At 39.9% G+C, this 16,836-nt stretch overlaps 1 long non-coding RNA gene across 1 annotated transcript; it reads left to right on the forward strand.

Moving 5' to 3' along the window:
- The first annotated feature begins 2 nt into the window (after positions 1-2).
- Positions 3-4,536, forward strand: LOC150057164 (uncharacterized). Its single transcript, XR_016537046.1, has 3 exons — positions 3-42; positions 2,259-2,318; positions 4,495-4,536. It is a non-coding gene; the product is annotated as an uncharacterized LOC150057164 (long non-coding RNA).
- The last annotated feature ends 12,300 nt before the right edge of the window (positions 4,537-16,836 follow it).

Below are 16,836 nucleotides of genomic sequence, written 5' to 3' on the forward strand. Positions count from 1 at the left end.
AAGGGGAAAGTTGTCCCAGTCCTGGCCGGCCCTGAACATCTGGTGAGTCCCCCATGTACTTCTCATCACAGTGCTAACCAATATGCAGTGTTGTAACCATAGACAATACCCATGGCAGGCACACAGTGTCAGTACAACCTTGTTTTCAGTTTTGAAAATAAACAGGCCACAATGGAACACACCAATAAACAACTGTTCCTATTCTCTTTGGAAGTCAAGTTGCAGGATCTACGAAGATAAATGAAGATGGTCACAGTGAATATATGAAACTCACACTAATTGAATGAAATGGAATCAGATTTCACATACAAAGTAGCTAATGGAGACTGAATCAGTTCTTTATACCCCACACTTACGTTACCTTGAAAGACTCAGCATCATATCAGATAGAGGTCCTGCAGATCCTTTTATCAATCAGAGAGGTAGGACAGACAGCCACTAATACTGCAACCAAGTAGGGAACAGAGGAGCTATGGAAGCAGAAATGTAGAGGATATGTCATCTTGATTTCCTACATAGCAAGTGAAATGGAAAATAAGGGAAGCCACAAAGCCACAGTCAACACTGTGTAGATTCATAAGGCAAGATCTCTTGGCCAATGTTGCATGAAAACTTTGTTTGGCAGAGGTGAACATTTATTACAGTACCAAGCATCATTTTCCAGGAAAATTCAGGAAGTACTCTCTTGCATATACAATGTATAGATAGTTTTTTATGAATTATAGGTACTTTGGGAAAAAAGTAGGTGTGAGAATTAACATAGTATTTGACTGTGTATAATTTAAAGATAAAGTAGTGATCATAAGGGGAAGGAAATGTATGTCTAGAGAAGTCAGCCATGAGGGTCAGATACTGGAATATAGATAGGTATGCGTATAAAGTTGTACAGAGAGTGTGCATCAAGTTTGTGGGCAGTATTTTGAATGTCACAGTAGTGCACTTTTATCTGTGCCATTCCATCCTTTCACGAGTTGGGTGAATGACTAAGATGAGTGAGGAGAATGGAGTTTCTGTTGTTCTAGTGAGCCATAAAGAGAACTCTTAGAAAAATCTATAATCAGATCACCTCCATGAGACTTTATTCCAACCGATTGTGTATGTTTTCTAGAGCTCAGTGACAAATCACAATGAAGTAGCTTCTGCACTAACACTGTATTTGAGAGCACTGAGGGAGGGGATTCAGTTCTCCAAGGGCCCATGAACACTTGGCTCTGACTCAAGGATGAAGAAAATAATTGAAGCACAAAGTCCCATTTTGTTGTGATAGTTTTCTTGCCCATGGATTCATCCTCTGGTTTTCTGACCTACTTGGCACATGCCATTCTTTCTGTACAGTAAATACTAACATTTTTTGTCCAGTCCTGGGCTTGAGGTCAGGGCCTGAATCCTGTCCTTGGATTTTCTCAAGTCTAGAGCTCTACCACTTGAGCCTCAGCACCATTTCTGGCTTTTTTTTTCTATGTGTGTGGTACTAAGGAATTGAAGCCAGATCTTCTTGCATTCTAGGCAAGCACTCCACCACTAGGCCAAACTCCCATCCCAATGCTAATTTTTTGACAAACATGAATCCAGGGTTTATGAGTTGATGCATAGAGTATAGACATCATTTATCTTGGGCGAATCATGATTTTAATTGCTGAAGTGAAGAGTGACTGGGTGTTCCAAAGAAATTACATACTCAACCAAAGAAATTATGGACTGTGTAACCTATGTGTTTGTGTGTGTGTGTGTGTGTGTGTGTGTGTGTGTGTGTGTGATATGTGTGTTTATGTGTATTCATATGATTATGTATTGGTATTATGACATGCCCCTCTGCTCTTGTGCTCTAATATAATGCATTATCACTCAAACTCCACATTTGTAGTCCAACGTTTTGCTGCAGGATTGGAAATAGCCATTCAAAGCCATTTCTACTCTGAGTGCCTTCCACTTGCTATCATCAGATCTTCCACGAAATGTTATTCAGTGGTTCACCAGTCCATTCCCTGCCATTCTAAGAGAAAACAGAGGTTCACATGATGAGGCAACATTGCCAAAACTCGAATCACTCCTATGCAGCTTCATCTAACCCAACGTTCTGAAGTCAAACCTCAGTACTGCAGAGAGGCCTGGCAGGGATAGCAGAGGTGGAGGTGGAGCTCTAATATCAGATCCCATGCTTGGCATGGAGAAGACCATGGTTTCAATACCCAGCAATGTAGATATTTTTCTGTACTGTTCTGGCTCAATTTTTGTGTATGTGTTTAATTTCTTCACAGTGTGGAATCTGACACCCAGAGGGGAAATGTATCCCAGTCCTGGCCGGCCCTCAACATATGGTGAGTCCATGTACTTGTCAACTGAGTGATAAACAATGTAAAGTGTTGTAACCGTAGACAATATATATGACAGTCAATCAGTATCAGTACATCCTTGTTTTAAGTTTTGACATAAATAGGACTTTCTTTGAAAGTCAAGTAGTAGGATCTATAAATGAAGATGGTCACAGTTCATGTAGAAAACTCACACCAATTGAATGTATTGGAAACAGATTTCACATAAAAAAACACTAATGGAACCTGAATCACTTCTTCATACTCCACTCCTCTGTTACCTTGAAAGGCATACTATCACATTGGATGGGAGCCTACAGATCTTTCTATCAATCAAGGAGGCTAGAAAGACAGCCAACAGTAGCACCAGCAAGTGGGAACTGAGGGAGTCATGGAAGCAGCAGTGTAGGTGGTATATCAGCTTGATTTCCTGCATAGCAAGTGAAATGGAAAATAAGGAAAGACACAAATCCACAATATATGTCCATAAGGAAAGAATTCTTTGTCAATCATTTTATAAAAGATTTCTTTATCAGAGGTCAACATTTCTTTGGACCAAGAACCTCATTTCTAGGAAATTCCCCCTTCCAAAAATAGTACATTTTGTGATTGTTTTTGATGAATTGTACCAAATTTGGGTGAAAAATAGTTTTAGGAATTTCCACAGTGTTTTACTGTGTATAATTTAATGATTCAAAGCAGATCACACGTATATCTAGAGAGGTTAGCATAAAATAACAGATACCAGAATATGGGTATACATGTGTACAAAGATGTTCAGAGACTGAGCACATAGAATGTGGAGAACTATTGGAGTGTCACGGCAGTGCGATTTTGTCTGTGCCATTCCATCCTTCTGAAAATTGGGTGAAGGACTCAGACTCCAGAAGAAAGTGAATTCTCTGGGTCCTATTGAGCAGTGAAGGGAACTCTTAGAAAACTCTGATCAGACCACCTGGGCATGAGACACAGATCGAAGGTTTGTACACATTTTCTAGGACTGCAGTAACAAAGGATCACAAAGGAAGAACTTGTGCACTAACAATTTACCTCCCACGACTGGGGATTATAGGTCTGAAAGTGGCTGTGAACATTTGTCTCTTGTTCGAGACAGTAGAAGGGAATGTCTCCATAAAGTCTCCCTTTTGGTTTGGACAATTGTTTGGCCCATCCACTCCTCCTTTAGATTTCTATCCTATTTGGCAGATGCCATGTTCTTCTGTACGGTTAATGCAACCTTTTTCATAAATGTGAAGCGAAGGTTTCTGACTCCATGAATAGTGCACAGACGTCATTTATTTGGGCAAAGCCTTAAAGTCTTGGCATCAAGACATGATTGTAATTGTTGAAATGAACAGTTGCTGGGTTTTCTCACAAGATCACATTCTTTGGGGCCGGGAGTTTGGCCTAGTGGTTAAAGTGCTTGCCTAGCATGCATGAAGACCTGGGTTCGATTCCTCGGTACCACATACATAGAAAAAAGGCGGAAGTGGTGCTGAGGCTCAAGTGGTAGAGCTCTAGCCTTGAGAAAGTCCAAGGACAGTGCTCAGGCCCTGAGCTCAAGCCCAGGACTGGCAAAAAAAAAAAAAAAGATCACATTCTTCATCAAGGAAATTACCAGGTGTGTGTGTGTGTGTGTGTGTGTGTGTGTGTGTGTGTGTGTGTGTGTGTGTGTGTTCGTGTGCATTTGCTGTGGTATTTGGCCTTGTGCTCCTTTTGTTCTTGTGCCATGGGTGTTGCTTCCACTCTTGATCTGTACATTCCCTCATCAGCATTTTGCTGCTGAACAGAATTAGCTTTTCAGACACATTCTTTTCCTTAGTGACTTTGTTTTTGTCATTTGTCTTCAGTTCTCTCAGTACATGATCCAGTAGATCACAGAGGTCTGAGAGTGGTTCATCTACCCATGCCAGATCATCCTGAGAGCACAGCCAGCAAGGGATGATTGAGTCAGCATAGACAAAAGCAATCTTCTGTCCTCAGAAGCTTCATTCAGCACTGGGCCCAAACTTTAAGCTGCAGTTTCAGAGACAGGGATTGAAGCTATAGAACAGTTAGATACACAACTCAAATGCATATCTAGCACAAACCATAGTTTAAACCCCCAACCTTTTAGGGAAATGCATTGTTTCTTCTCCCAGTGTCCCACTTAATTGTCTCTATGTTTTGTATTTTGTTATAGTGAGCACCACACATTAGAGGTCCTCCCATCTGAACTGAGCGCAAATGTTTGGTGAGTTGATTTGACATCTCAGTGTACAACCGTTTTGGAGTCTGAGGACAATACAGATTATACAGACAGCCTAGGAATATCTTTATGAAGTCATTTTGAATATTGACACAAATAGAGGATGATTGAGTTGGTCAAAAAACACTGGTGGATTGGCTGCTCTGTAGTCTAGGAAGCAACCAAAATTTTCATAATGTCAGTGCTTGTATGTTGCTTTCTATTAGCCAACGGAGGTGACAGTCCTACTCAGAACTAATCCTGTGGTGAAATGGTGTGTAGAGCCTAGTATTAAAGTTCTTATTGAGTGTGGATGACCCTGCATTCTCCAGAATGGTGATACTGAAAAGCCCACCATTATATTGATGGAATTCCTGCTTCTGGCCTACTGTCCATTGTTCCTATCTGAGAGTTGAAATCAGTAAAGATATCCCAGATTATTGAAGGAATGGAGGAAGCAGAAAATTAGGGAATTCAGGGTTGAGTTCCTTTGACTTGCATTGAAAGTTACACAAGATGGAATTAGGCATTGTGGTAGATGTACTGAGAAAAATTCTTCCATCTTGGATGAAACCTTTAATTTTCTGAGGTCCATATTTAATAACCCCAAGAGATACAATTCCATTTCTATGGCAAAATGGAATACTGCTTTTCGTTTAATAACATGCCTCTCAGTTTTGCACTGCAGTACCAGAGAAAATCACTCGAGGGAACACAAGAGCTGGAGATGTAGATGTAGCTCAAGTGGCAGAACATTTTCCTAGCAGGAGCAAGGCCATGATTTCGATATCCAGCTTGTATAAAACATGTTTGAGTTCCTCTCCATGGTCCAACTCAATTATCTGTTTCTAATTTTATTTCATTACTAGTGATGTCACGACGTTTCCAGCCACTGCGGTTTGTGACTCAAACATTGACATTTGGTGAGTTGTCTATCATCTGAAAGTTAAACTGATTTCAATGTAAGTATAATGCCCAATCAATATGGCAGCTTCTCAGAGAGTTCTCATGTAATCCTTGTGTGTATTGAAATAGAGAATGATAGCATAAATGAACACACACTTGATCATGGTTTGCTTTGAAGTGAAACCTAGCAACCAAATCCTTATTTACATATCAGTGCCTGCATGCAGCTTTCACAGAGCCAACAGTGGTAAGAATCCCAGTTAGAAACAGTGAGAATGGTCTTAATGGTTTCTCAATGAAAAGAACAACAGATCTTTGTCATTCTCCAGAATTCTGATACCCACTATCAGAACTGATGAGAATCCTTCTTCTTAGGCTACTGTTCCTTGTCCATTTGTGAGAGGCAGTTAAAAAAACAACCAAATAAATGAAAGGACAGAGGGAGTAGAGCAGACTTAGAATGCAGAAAATTAGAAGTTCTAAAGCACTGAGTTCCTCTGAAGTGAGTTCCAACTAGCATTAAACTGCATAATATCAATAGCATTGTGCTAAGTTTACTAGGAAAGAAAACGACGTTAATCATGCATAAAAGTTTTCTTTTACAGAAGAAATTAATTTTCCTTTCCAGGGAAAAATGGAAATACCTTTGTTCATTTTGCTAAGTTATGTATTATTTCTATTCCTATGAATTTATTTGTGTTAGGTAAACTGTAGCCAATTTGAATAAAAAACTAAGACTATGAGTTCACATGGCATTTGATTCTATCGTTTAATCCTCTAGCACGGATGGAAAAGATCCAACAGAACTTGGGACTAAAGAATTGACAAAAAGGTCAGATATCTATATGTAGATAAAGATATGTAAATATACATGGTTGTTAATCAGAGTGTTTCTGGGAATTATTTTCAAAATGTTCTCAGTGCAGCTTTTTCTGTAATATTACTCCTTTTCCATGGTTGTTGAATAAATGAGAAACGAGTCTCACAAAAGTGTTTTGCTATTTTAGTAAGCAGTGAAGCAAAATTCCTAGACAATCCATACCTTGCTGATATATGAGATCCTACTAGAATTAGATTTGTTCCTTTGGTGTTACAGCAGTGACACACAATTCAATGCATTTGTTCTGACCAAATGAATTTTTTCAAGGTGAAGAAATAAAATGCCATACCAAAGAGACTACAAGTTTGTTTCATTGTGAAAGGGGTAAATAACCTCTTGTACAACTCTTTCCCATATTTTTGCTGTTTATGCCCAGTTCTCTGATGGGTGTGCTCTTTCTCTAGATCCAAAACTTAATTTATGCATAATATTTTAATTGTACACTTCATGCCACATTTTAAACACTGTGGTTCTAAGGTTGGTGACACTATGAACACTTCATAGACATCATTTATGCTGGTGAAAGAGATGAATCCATGGCATTATGATTTTATTTTACTTCTTACTGCTCACATGTGAATAGAAGGATCATGAAAAAATTCACATTTCAAATAAAAGAGTTTGGAGACAGATTGGGTCCAAGAGCATGTGGGATGGGGGTACTCTGATACTAAGGCTTCTAGTCAGGGCTTCAGGAATATTCTGCTTTCTTGCTTATACCTGAGGCTCTGCTTCTGGAACCACACATACAGTGCAACATTTTACTAGATCCTTGGAGATGGACAATTACAAAAATAAATTTCTACCCTGGATGTTTTCATATTTGTCCTCTGATCTTTGCCACCTGTGTAGAGATAATTATACATATGAACTAAAAGCATGCACATCCATCGTAGATTCTGGTGAAAGCCCAAGTGGAAAGATCATTGATCAAGCAAGCCTAGGCACAAAGATTCACATACCGTGAACAGAGAGTATCACGGATAGTGCTCTGAGTTGAGACCTGAGTACTGGAGATAAGGGGTGTTAGGGACAGAAAAGCTAGAGATACAGCTCCATTGGCAGATACTTGGGTGGCATACTCCAGGTTATAATTTCTATACCTAGTAGTGTCAGAAAAAAATGTGTGATTTTTTTCCAACATGGTGCAACCTGATTTTTGTATATGTTTAATACGTCCACAGTGAAGACAACGACTTAACAACAGTTGGTTTTCATTCTAATGAAGACAACAGTAATTGGTGAGTTGATATTTTTTAGTAATGTATCATTCTGGCGGATAATGTGTCTTTAGACTACACAGGACTGCCTGTCCATATCTGCAGGTAATCATGATCTGGTTTGAAACTTATTAGAAAATGATAGAGTAGATCAAAATACACTGGCTCATGGGGTGCTATGAAGTCAAGTACTAGCATCTCAAATCCTTAGATCACCACAGTGCCTGTCAGCTAGTCACATGAGCCCAGGCAGCTGGGAATCCCTTTCTGAAACAAAACAGTAATCCCAGCGGTCAATATGGCCCATAAAGGAAGACTACATCCTTCCTTCTATAGATGCCTGCAACCACAATCAATGGTAGCCCTGCTTCTAGACTTCTGTTCCTTGTCCCTATCTTAGCGGCAGGAAAGTCACCAGGGAATAGAGGACACCTAGAATGCAGATATTTAGATGATATCTAAGTCTTGATTTCCATTGAAATTAGTTGAACTGAAACCAGAAGAGGTTATTCTCCATCAGATCAGGTAGATATATTGGGTCATAGTATTCTGAACTTTTAGGGAAAAGTCTTACCTTTTGCAAGTAGAAGAGTTTAATTTCTCTAAGACGCCTCCAATTGAGTTTCCTAGCTTGTATGGATATTGAACATAGCTATCCAAGTAGACAAATGTGGAGACTGAGAATTGTGATGTTCATGGAGGTTTCCAGCACTAGAGAACACCATTAACCTAGTTTCTATCTGATCTGAATACAGGGTGTATAGGAGTCTTTCTAACTTTGTTTCTTTGGATAAAACAGAAACTTATCTGGATAAAAGAGAAACATGTCAGGAAAGCAATGTTTCGTGTCCCTGTTGTGTTTAAGACACTGTAAAAACACCCACACAATCTAAAAGAACATTTCATTCAAAATGCTTTGGTATGAGATTTTTCAGATTGGGTGAAGGACAAAAGAATCCTGAAAGAGCAAGAAACAAAGAATTTGGAAAGAGCCAGGAACAGGCTGCAGTTGGCAGGGCATAGAGGAACCTTCAACAGCAGGTGAAGCTGGTTCTACAAGTACCCACTCATCATCACTGTTGATGGAACCCGCCTCACATTTATACGTGTTTCATGTTTATTCTGGTGGATATGGATGGATGTAAGAAGTTAGTCTAGGGAATTAATCAGGAATTTCTTGGTTGCAATGAAGATGTGTCCCTCTAGAGTGTAATTGTACTTAAAAAAGGGGACTATGCATTGGTATTAAGATGATAGGTCCTTCAATATGAATCCATCAGCTTTTCCTTTGCAGAAGTGTAATGTTCAGGTCACTATCACAGGAAAACTCATTTCTAGTTAAAGATGTTAGATATGAATTAGGATGATATAGGTGAACATTCAAGGTCAGTTATTACCAGACTCATCAAAGAAATGCAGTGATTGGCTTTTCCAAAGTTATATTTAATAACAGTATCTATGTACTTTTGTCCATATTGATAGCAGACACCTCAATCCCAGTGTACATTGTTCAGAGGCCCAGCTGCAGGTCTCTAGTTTATGGCCCTTGGGTTACAGCGTGAAGTCTCTTATGATGGTGAACTTTCGGTGTTAGTGACAGACACTGGGATCAAGAACTTAAACAGTATACAAGAGATGTAGACTAGGAGAACAAATTGAATCGGGAGGTAACAGAAACCATCACCAAATGCTGTATCCTTTTTGCATCTGAGAAGAAAGGTAGAGGAAGTAAACATTTTCCTATATGCAATAGGTGTTTAATGCATCATAAATTTATACAACTCAGTAAATTGTAAAGTCATATACAAACTTCCAAGTAATTGATTTACTTGGGTGTACGGTTCCTGTAGCTATAAGCTTCAGAATCATTTTTATACAATATTTAAGAATTTATATATCAGATCTGATATGTGATCAAATGTATGTTATCACAAGTGTGCATATATACATATGCAGAGATATTTATAAGGAGTGAACACACAAAACACATGAGTTAACGATAGCTAAGTGTGTAGAGCACATGATTGGAAGTGGGCGGATGAAACAAGAGGAGAAAGGAAGAAGACGTTCAAATTTGTAAAACGACCTTCTTGAGGGTTTGGAATTGCTGTGTCATTTTAACTGTCATGCTTGTCACTGATGTGTCAGGGGATGACATCTGTCTTCAGATGAAACTGGGTGAGGGAAGAACAGGTCATGAGCAATATACTTCATTTACATTGCTCACATTAATAACATATTCCTTCAGAAAATATGAAGTATATTACCTATGGGTCTGTGTTGGAGTCCTTCTTGGACATCTAGGAGGGCGGTAAGATGACGACGGAGCCCACAAATAATCCCTGGAACACAGACTCTGGAGACCAGGCTCCAGACTCTCGGTGCAGTTCCCTAAATACAGATCGAGTGGTGGCCGCCACATCAGCAAATGGGGACCTCCCTGTGTATGACCGTCAGCCAATGATGTCCTGAGACACGCCCCACTTGCTAGGAGTACCCGGGAACTCCTATTTCTGGTGGGAGGGGCCAGGTGCCCTCTGGCTCTGGACTGCTTGGGTCACTGAGTGTGCACATGCTGAAGCACAGGTGGCAAGCAGCGGGGCTCCTAAATCACTAGCTAGGAGTCCCCGCAGTTTCCCCTTTTTCTTTATTTGTGGACACTCATAACGGAATGTAGGATGGGGCCCAAACCTTGTGCAAAGATATTAGCTAGATGGCATCCAGGCAAGCCTGGATAAACTCAACCAACTTAGCTAAAGCAAACATGGGTCCTGCTGCTGTGGAAATGAGTGTGGTGGGCCAGAGAGAACTAGGGCTAGGTGGGTTTAAGATGGGACTGGCGTTAACAGGAGACACAGCCCCCCATGTACTTCTCAGCATGCTTTGAGGAAAGACAATAGCGTTGCAGTTCCTCTGATTGTATTGTTCATAATCATATCACGGTCCCATGCCAGGGTAGACATAGGATGAGGTAGCTTTGAGGAGAGTGTGGAGGCAGAGTCTGTGGCATCCACAGCCAGCAGAGCAGTCATCCAGGGTGGTTTTTCTGGATAGGTCGGTGTCCTAGGTCATACTGGTGAGGTCGCAAAGGTGGAGGCAGAACTCAGGTCAGCTGGCTGCGGCTGACAGCCTTCTTCCAGAGGGGTGCTGGTCTCCCGACTGGCGCCGGAGCTAAGGTGACTGAACCCCGGAGGCAACTCAGAATAGCGACCACGATGGGGAAGAAATGAGGCAAATCACCAATGTGCTCCCCTTTCTGACCTGCCGGACTACCCTTTTCCACATGGACTCATCCTGTATCCTACCTCCAATCCCTCACAGGGAGAGAGACAGAACAATTTCATAAACTTGCTCAAGCTGTCTATCAGAAAAGTGAAGGTGCCTGCTCTCCAAGATCCCTTTCCACATAATTGCTTATAGAGGTCCACTTACCTGCTAGTTGTGCCCCACGTCTGGGCACCAGTTTTTGGGGTCTTTCTCAGACTTCTAGGAGGGGGTAAGATGGTGACAGAGCCCACGAATAATCCTAGGAACACAGAGTCTGGACACCAGACTCTCGGTGCAGATCTAAGTTTATTTTAGAAAACGCGATGTCTAAATACAGATCAAGGGGTTGTTGTCATGTCATCAAATAGGGACCTCCCTGAATGCGACCATCAGCCAATGGCGTCCTGAGACAGGCCCCACTCGCAGGGAGTATCCGAGATCTCCTACTCCAGGCGGGAGGGACCAGGCACCCTCTGATTCTGGACTGCTTGCATCACTGAGAGTGTACATGCTGAAGCACAGGTGGCAAGCAACATGGCTCCTAAACCACTAGCTACAAGTCCCCACAGGTCTGCAGTAGATTGCAGAAAGAAACAGACGTAGAGGCTAGTGAGCAGCAGAACTATTTGTATGAAAGATCAAGGTCATGTAAGTATCCCTTATAATATACAGCCCTGTCATCATGTGAAGCTAGTGTTTACAATGCCCCTGGGTCTAGCTGTGCCCCTCTGCCAGCTTGTTCTGATCCTAATCTCTAACAAACTGAAAAGACACTCACCCTCATACCACACTTTGTATTGTTTTATAACAATGTAGATCTTTTTAATGGTGGGTATAAGAAATTGCTATGAGAAGTGGAGAATCTGGAACTTAGCTGTGAGAAAAGAAGAAATTTGGAATGAGAAAACAGGGCCATTAGAAGCTAACAGCACTGCTTTTACTTAGTTGCAAACAATGAGCATAAAAGTTTTGTTGTATGGATATGGCTTTCTTGTATGGAATTGTCCCAGACCAAATATGTCCCTTCCCAAACTACTCTCTCTTCTTTCTATGGAAAGGTTGTTGCCAAGTCTCAAAGTGACTGGATTGATATGGTAATAATGTTCATTCTTGGCACACATACTCTGAAGATTATCCCAACCTGTGAATGAAGGATATTGCAGTATCGTTCAGAGCAAGTAATGACTCCATGGTTACTTTCTCTCCTCTGTCTTCAGTTACTTGGGAAACCTGGAGGTTTTGATTACATGTGATGAAGATCATGGATAGATGACTACCCTGCCTTCTCCTTAGGAAGTTGTGGCCTAGTGTCTTGGTGACTCAATGAGTAATGTGTTCTCTTTACCTTTGGAGATGACCTTGCACCTGTCTTCTTTTCTGACCCAGTGAGCTAGATACACAATTACTTTAGAACGCTTATTGTTAATATTTTATCACCAAGTATATTTCTTTGATAATCTTAAACTGTAATGTTGTGCTGATTTGAAATCAAGTGTGAGAAGAATATCTCAGTTATAGGGAAGAAGCATAGTCCACTGTTTTGTGACTTGCAAAATAATTTGACCCAGAATATGAAGTTTAATTATTCATGTGATATCTGACTATGTGTATTTTTTGTTCCTATAGCACATCTGCATTTGAATTTTGTTCAGCACACGATGATGACAGTGTGACTGAAAGGTGAGCTATAATCCAAGCCATATAATTGAGTGCTAGACAAATGTATATGTAGAAGTTTATGCACATATTTTATATGAATGTATGTACAGACACATGGACACAAAAGTATCCACATTCATAAGGCTGGAGCTGAGCCCTTGTATTTGAAGAAATACAAAGAGCATGAAAGGAGCGGTGACATGTGTGATGCAGTACAATTCAGAAAGTGAAAGATTCTGTGTTGGATCACCAGTGCTGCTAGGAAAATGAAAGAAATATGCATCAGGAGGGGTCTGCCTGTCACACTGACTGTGTGGTATGTGGAAATTGGAGGTGATCCTGTGTAGAAGCCAGCATGGAAAACAAGTTATTGAGACCCTTATCTCAAGCAGTGAGTCTGTTCTAGGAGCTCACAGCTGTATTCCCTTCTCCCAGGAGCACAGATAACCAGGTGATGATCTGAGGCCACTTCCAGACCTAGACAGAAGGAAGACCTTCCTGGAAAGACATCTACAGCACCAAATGACTTAGGCCATTACTCAGGTGGTCAAGTGTTTGCCTAGCAGGCAAACAGAATGCCCTGTCATCACACTCCAGTGTGACAAAAAGGGGAAGCATTCAGTAACTTTCCAACAAGCTGCTACTGGGCTCTGTAAAACATTAGGTGTGACTCCTTCTGTGCTAATACACCACTGACTCTGTACACACCTCCAAAACTCCCCACCCTGTAACTACTATTCTACCTCACACTTCTTGACTATCATGTTGAGCTGTCACATTAAAGTTAGTATGTTTTTCAATATCATCACTTTGTTTTCATTTGCTTCAAGACACTTTAAATTTCTTTCTTGGTTTATCAGTCCCCTGATCATTCAAGTGTGTATCACTTAAGTTTCATGCGTTGTTTTGTCCTCTATCTTTTTGTATCTCTATTGCTTTGTAAAAATAAGATACATTGGTATATCCAATTTTTGTTTCAGTTTCTTCTAACCTGGTTATTAGCTTAACATGTGATTTTCTGGCAGAATGTATATTCTTCAGTTAGAAAATGAAATGTTTTGAAATGTCTTCTAGACAAATTTGAAATGTGGTAAACTTTGATGTTTTGTGATTGACATTTTTGTCTGAATGATCCTTCCTTTCTAGCAATGGATATGAATGCATGTAATATACTCTTCAAGTATATGTCTCCTTGTAGGTCTCATGATGTTGGTTTTATAGAAAAGCATTTTCCTGCACTATATACCTCTATCTTTACAATAACTATTCCTGGTTGTTTATTTGATGTATTTGCCATAATTTCCTGCTCTTCTTGACATCTTTTTCCAGTGATTGCTGTAGTCTGGGGTTTTTTTACATATCAAGAACTGCTTGTTATTACTTTCATTTGATTTTTTCTAGACATACACTCTTCCTTTCCATCCTCACTCTTAAAAATGGGTATTCAGCAGCCAGCATATCATTGAGGCAGGGGTTTTCAAACTTACTCTACTACCATTGGCACTTTCATTGGATACAATAATGCATATTCCCCTAAGTTTCTGATTGATCAGAAGAGACATATTGCTCCCATTCTCATTTATTTCTGTCATATATCCTTGTTTCATTGCTTCTTTGTTATTTGGTGGCTGCCAACCCAGAGAAGGATTGATTCTCTTCTTCTTTGTGTATTAGCCTAAAATTGTACCCTGTATGACTGGCAGTAAGTTGACTTAGTGAGTGTCAGTAAAGATATGATTAAAATACTTGATTATCATCAAAGTACATATTTATTTCAGCTTGAAATAAATGCTTTTGTGGGGTCTGTGGTAATATTAACAATCTATTGTTAAGTGAAGGATAGTTATACAATCAGTAAATGTTAATATAGCATTTTTATTATAATCAAAATGATGACCTAGTTTCATCTATCTTCTGATTTTATCTATCATTATGTATGGTATCCTATGAGGTAGCAATTTGCTATGAGTAGTGAAAATTGATCATTTGTATAAAGTAGATTGTTCTTTGACTGAACATGTATGCTAAAGTTATGTGTCATGCCTGCCTATATATTCCAATACACTTCTATCCTGAAAATTGGCTGTAGGACATAATGTGTGATCTAGGATGGAAATGTGAGTTAATATCCTTGAAGGCTCTCAATGATCTGATGATATTTACATATATACATATCTATGCGTATTCCTAATGTCAGAATGAAGGCAAGAAATGTGTGCATACACAAACAGATGTCAACATGTTAAACAAGAAGTAGCAGAGCAATATGGTATAGGCATGAGATCCCAGCTGTGAGACATAGGTAGGAATACTATAGTCTGCTGTCACACCAAAGCAGTGAAGGAAACTCTATGGGAAATGTATGAGAGGTAAGAGATTTTGCCCCAAAATGAAGAACTGTCATCTGATACTACAACTGAACTTCCTGAAAGAAACAAAAATGAAGGGTAGGGTCTAAATATACATACACTCTCACCTATGTGTATCTATGCATATTTGCATGTTGGTAAGTCCAGACACACGTGAATGGATAGTTACAGAAAAGAAAGTGATAGAGATTAGAGAATTTAATTTTAAGTATTGATGACACTGCAGAGCCTTTGATATTTTTCTAAGATCCTTGGGCTCTAGTATCAGTAGAGACCTTTCTAAAATCTTAGGTATTTCCAAGAAGAAATACCATGAATTCTTCTTGTTCCTAATCTATTGTAGTGGCCAAAACCAATTCAGTGTTATGCTGTAAGACTCAGCAGGTTAAGAAATTTCTCTCTGGTGACTCCATTTTGTCTAGCTAGAGGATAAAGCAAGTTACAGGGGTTCTGTCTTGTCTGTCTGACTGACTGTCTCTGTTTCTCTCTCTCTGTCTTTTCTCTGTGTCTCTGTGTGTCTCTCCCTGTCTCTCTCTATGTCTCAATGACTGAGAAAAAGTTGGTCATTAGGGTTTTTTAAATTTGATGTGTATTTTCCAGAAATGCCTTACTGTTAAGGTGTGTTTTCAGCCCCAAACAAAAATTTGCCTAATTATGTGCTGGATGTCTATCTCAAGAGATGATGATGAAAAGACCAGAGAATCTTTTCATGCCCATGATCATCCCTGATATGTCTCATTTCATTGCTGTGGGAAGGAGGCTGGCTAAAATAGAATGCCTTGCCTAGGATTTCACATGTTCTGGGGAAAACAGACAGCTGAAGACAGCTCCCTCATACCATTTGTGATATTTTTAGTGGATGAGAAGTCTTTTACCATCAAGTGATGGTTGGAATTTTATGTGAAAGGTAATACCCAAAGCATGTCTGTGTGTTTGTTTGCACATATATTTTGTAGATTAAGGTAAATAACTCATGAACTACAAATCCTTTTATGAATCAGAGAGGCTGAACAGAGAGAGGACAGTAGTGCTAGCAAGGAAGGGAGAGAGGAAGCAGAAATGTAGATGATTGATCAGCTCCATTTTCTTCATAGCAAGGGATATGGAACATAAGGAAACCCACAAAATCACTGCAAAAAGTGGTTTAGGGTCATGTGAAAAAAACTCCTTTTACACCTTGCATAAATCTGTGTGTATCACATTTCATTGGAGAGAGAGGCCTCATTTCTAGGAAAACACAGGAAATAACCCCTAGCATATAAAGAGTATTTAGAGTTAGTATTCAGCTAGTTATAGCTGTTTGGAGAGAAAAAGTAGTTTTAGGAATTTCCAGAGTATTTGACTGCGCACAACTTAATGGTTCATGTTGGTAATGAAGAGCAGAACACTCAGAGATCTACAGAGGACAGCCATAAGAGGTCAGATACCCAAATACAGTCAGACTTGTGTAGGAAGCTGTACCGAGATGAAGGAACATGTTAGTGGGAACCATTTGGAAGGTCAGGGAAGTGCAATTTTTTCTGTGCCATTCCATCATTTTGCAAATTGGGTGAAGGACTGAGACTCCAGTAAGGAGAGGGAGTTCTCACTGTCCTGGTGAGCAGTGAAGAGTTCTCTGCTTCTGGCCTGCCACCCATTGGTGCAATGTGAGAGTAAGTCAGTAAAGACATCCAGGATTACTGAAAGTAAGGAGGGAATAGAAGGAACAGAGGAAGCAGAATATTAGGTATGACCTCAGGGTTGAGTTCCCTTGAACAACATCATATTGAAAGTCATACAAGATTGCATTAGGTCCAGTGTTAGGCTACTGGGAAAAATTCTTCTACCTTGGATTAAAACAGTCCATATTTAATTTCCTGAAGAGATTCAACTGCATTTCTGTGGTAAAATGAAAATACTGCTTTTCATTTGGTTCTGGTCTCTTAGTTCACACCAGAGTACTCGAGCACAGTGCTAGATGGAACAAAAGAGCTGGAGATGGAGCTGCAGCTCAAGT

The sequence above is a fragment of the Megascapheus bottae genome, chromosome 11 (assembly GCF_031878675.1).
Source record: "Megascapheus bottae isolate mThoBot1 chromosome 11, mThoBot2.hap1, whole genome shotgun sequence".
Classification (NCBI taxonomy): domain Eukaryota; kingdom Metazoa; phylum Chordata; class Mammalia; order Rodentia; family Geomyidae; genus Megascapheus; species Megascapheus bottae.